At 36.8% G+C, this 4,297-nt stretch overlaps 1 long non-coding RNA gene across 1 annotated transcript; it reads left to right on the top strand.

Annotated features, from left to right (window-relative positions):
* Window positions 1-747: 747 nt before the first annotated feature.
* Window positions 748-3,268, top strand: LOC107096365. The gene is made up of 3 exons (XR_001481791.1): window positions 748-892; window positions 1,441-2,028; window positions 2,117-3,268. It is a non-coding gene; the product is annotated as an uncharacterized LOC107096365 (long non-coding RNA).
* Window positions 3,269-4,297: the final 1,029 nt, after the last annotated feature.

Raw genomic sequence — 4,297 nt, 5'->3', positions numbered from 1 at the left:
TCACTGGCCATAAGGATCTGTTAATAATTCACTTTTAGGCTTTGGTTTCGTCATCTGAGGGTAATAAAAGAAAACGGCTGCAAATCATGACAGGCAGCAGAGCTGACACATCAGCAGTTAAATAACTATTTCATGCAACAACTTGAATAAGCAGCTTTCTCTCCCACTTAAAAAGTGAGAATAAGAGCATGCAGCTTAATGCATAAACCCATCATCGTGCAACTGTTTTTTTCTTGATGATTTGTATCTTTGAACACCAAATATTTGCTTTTCTATTTGATTTTGGACACATAACATTTATAATCATTCCAAACAATAATAATCTCACCAGGGGGATAAGAAGAAGCTTGACTGATACCATTTATGTGTTAGTAACTAAACCTTTTTCTGCAAAGTATGTGCAGCCTTTTGAAATGTATAGCTCTCAGGTCAGTAGGTTAAAGATTTGTAAGTAATTCTAATGTGGATAATAAGTAGAAGAGAAGTAATATGTGCTCACTCCTAAAAAAGACAGCCAGCAGAACATTTCACTACTATGGTATTTCAAACATTTTTCCTAACATCTGGCTTCTACTTCCAAATGTTAACTACATTCAGGGTCCCATGATCTCTTAAGCAAATATCTGGAATGCGTTAAAACTTGTTGTCTCTGGGGAATGAAAACCAGTATCCTTATAAAGCCAATGGGAGGAATCATGAATTGCTCAGAAATTCAGAGATAGAAGCCAGCACTGATGTCAGACTGGGGAAAACACAATGGCTATGGCTTCCAAAACCTTCATAGAATGTGAAAAAATTCAGCCTGAAACTCGAACATCTTGGATTGTCTGTCTCTCCAATGGTCATCTAGACCAAGTCCTTAACTACGGAACAAAACTTACTTTTATCAGAGGTAAGAGAAACTGAGGACTTATAAACCATGCTTTCTGGGCGGGTGCCTATTTCATTTAATCTTTCTTGGCTACTAACCTTTTCTCTGGATCAGGAGTAGCTAAATAACAGAAGTGTGACAGTTGTAGTTAATGCAGCTTTGTGCTGCGCGTCTATGATGCTGTGACTTTAAGTACTGTTCCCAGCCAACTCTTGAAATGCTTTTCTTATGCACTTTTATTAACCAGATCTTTGTATTTTACCAAACTTTCCATGTAGATGGATTCCAACTCTGTTTTTCTTCCTTAAAAATTAGAGTTTGAATTGTTTTCATTTCATTAGCTGTTAGCAGGAACCATTAGAAAATAAAAAAAAACTAAACAGTCATTTATAACCTTGAACATATTGACTCCATATTAACCTTAAATTACACTTTCCTATTTGAATGAATGAAATTAATTCCCTTTCTGTTGGTATTGTGATTAATGTGGCAGGAACTGAATAAGGGTGTCGCTCAGGATTGCATTTGCAAACCATGTTAACTCACGTGGTCTTGTTTTCAACTTCCAGGAGGTGGACAACCCACGCACACGATGGAAAAACTTTTAATCAGATGCAGTCGCGACGTTTCCTTGGCACAGTTTAATTATTAAACAGCTTTAGGCGTATAACTGCAGAGGGATTCCCTCATTCACTTTTGATATTGTTTTCCCTTCCTTGAGGGCGGAGCCTGAGTCTGGAATTCCCACTCACTCTGTGAGTGAGTGGGAAGGCAGCAGCTATAAGGCACCTGCCTATAATTAGAGGTATCACAGTTGCATCCCGAGCAGAAAGATGGCAGAGCTGGAGGAGAGAATGATCAAAGAGATTCACACATTGGGTCAAGCTGCTCCTGGTTCTAGTAGAACCAAGCAATGCTTGAAGATTGTGGGTGTGTTGGCTGGACTGCTCGCTGTGGTTATGGTGGCGGTGCTCATCAACTACGGTTTAAACTACTCATCCTGCAAACAGGTAGGAAAAAAATCGAGCTCATTAAAGTAAACACTTCTGGTGCTTTCTCTATATTCACATGTGTTCATAATGGATCTACCTGTTTACAGGACCATTCATCTGCTAAGTGTTATCCTCAAATAGTCAAGTTCAATTACAAGTTCAATCGTAAGTACAGATTTTTTTTCTCCTATTGATGATAGAAAATAATGCTTTTTTTAATGGATTAATTGAAATCTGTTTATTTCTTCTTTAGAGAGTGGTGTCGACAGAACGTATGACATATTCCAAGCTGAAAAAGGTTGCAAGTATAGCCTCTTTGGATGGGTGACATTCCCATCCGCAGAAAAGGTTACAAGCAAATCTGTTTTACTCTGGCAGAGAAGTGGAGATCAATTCGCTCCGTTTGAAGAGGGGCTTGTTAAGCAAGAAAAAATTGTCTTCTTCGAAAACGGCCTGTTGGCTCAAAACACAAAGTTAGAACTTCACTTTAATGATGAAAACATAACTTTTACTGACATCAGTTTTTATATTTATATACTGCCATGATAGGGATTTCAAAGTGTTTCTACAAGACCTGTAAACTTCGGTTGATGCACAGCTTATGTAGGTTCCTCATGTGCAAATCCCGCTTCACTCAGGCAGCAGGTCTAAAATCTTACATTAATGGACCAGATTGAAACAAACCTGCAGTTTGATGAGATTAATCCTGAAAAATAGGGCTGTAGCTTAAAGGGTATTTCACTAATGGGTAAACATAGATGGCAACTCATAATGTGCTCCACTTTCATGTCAGCACTCTCATATCAAAGTACGGACCACAAAGGGTGTTAATCTCACTTTCACGAGGAATAAAGAAGATATCAGACAGTCATCTTCATCTCTGGAGATAAATCCCTTTACCTGTGAATTGACTTGAAGAGTAGTCATACATAAGGTTGTAAAGGGCCGTGAAATCGGATGAAACACTGTCAAATGGGACCTATGTCTAATGTTTAATTCTAAAATGCTGTCCTTTATTTTTCCTTTTGTCCTTTTTTATTTGTCTTCTTCAACCATAGCAATATATTGTATTTATCAAAATGTTGATTATTTAAAAAAATGTCTGAAAAAAATCTGCTGTAAAGCTTTGAGTATATTGGATGTGGCCTAATTTATAGTGTTGCGCCGATGCCTTTTTTTGGACCCGATACCTGGCTGTGCAGTACCAGCCGATACAGATACCATCCGTTTGAAATTTATGTGTGTGTTTATATGAAGAACTGCATACTACTGGGATGTAAAATAATTGCCATCATGGCTTTGTCAAGCTGCTGCCTGCCTTTGAGACGCAGGAAAAGGACAAATACAAAGAGAATCCAGTAGAACTACCATTTTAGTGCTGGATCAGGGCACCACCTGTTTTGGTATCGGTGCAACACTACTAATTTATCTTGACTTTTGTATGTGTTGTAAATAAAATTAAAGCCTAATAATGCAGCTTTTTTTGGTGTGATTTTTATACAAAATGTGAACCCATCGTATAGTAATATAGTAATAACAGTGTAAAGTTATCAAATATACTTTCAACTCAATGTACCTGGAATTTAGACTTAAGAAACAAAAATTTAAGCCAACAAAACTTTTAAGCCTTTTTTTTATATATAATAGACTTCAAAATTCCAATGCAACGTGTCAATTTATCCATCAGCGGTGAATCAGCTTTCAGTCTGCAGGAGGATTTTAAATCTAAATCTAAAATATAGTTCAGGTTTTGCTAATTTGAATGGAGGAAAAACATAACTTTCCATAAAACATTTAAACACACGGGTGTATATGTTCTAATGAATGAACACACTTTATTTTTATGTATAAAACAAGAAAATTCTGTTAACATTTGGAACCACCAGCAGAGTCTCAGCGTTTAGCTGTGTTGGGCAACTTTCATAGCTGTATGTCGTTGCACATGTCAAATGCCTCTGCTTACCGCTTCTGTGAAGGCGTGTATGAATTATGATAGGAAGTGAAATTTTCATGCAGCAGTCTGCAAAGCATCATGCCAATATTATGATGTAATGTCTGAAGTAACACCGCAGATTCTCTCCACCCACTCAAACTGAATGCTTCACTTCATCTGGGTAAACAGCACTCACTATAATGGGTCACACTCAGAGGAGTTAAATTCATTTATAACATTCCATTTATTTTCTTAATGAAACTGGGTAAAAGAACAAATGATATGCTTGCTTTTTCTCACATAATTAGGGATTGAGACCGTGTTTCAGTCTTAAAATGTATCATCCAAAAAAAAAAAAAAAACACTTTATGAAAACTTTGAAAAGCTTAATAAAAAAAAGAATAGTGTTTGAAATTACCATCAAGGACAACAATCATTATTTTTGGAGACAGTTTTTCTGGTCTACCGTCACTCTCCAATCCCAATAAGGAATACCTGATT

Source organism: Cyprinodon variegatus, unplaced genomic scaffold (genome assembly GCF_000732505.1).
Source record: "Cyprinodon variegatus isolate N-32 unplaced genomic scaffold, C_variegatus-1.0 Scaffold618, whole genome shotgun sequence".
Lineage (NCBI taxonomy): Eukaryota > Metazoa > Chordata > Actinopteri > Cyprinodontiformes > Cyprinodontidae > Cyprinodon > Cyprinodon variegatus.
The sequence above is the reverse complement of the archived record's forward strand: the minus strand, read 5'-3'. Positions and strand labels throughout refer to the sequence as shown.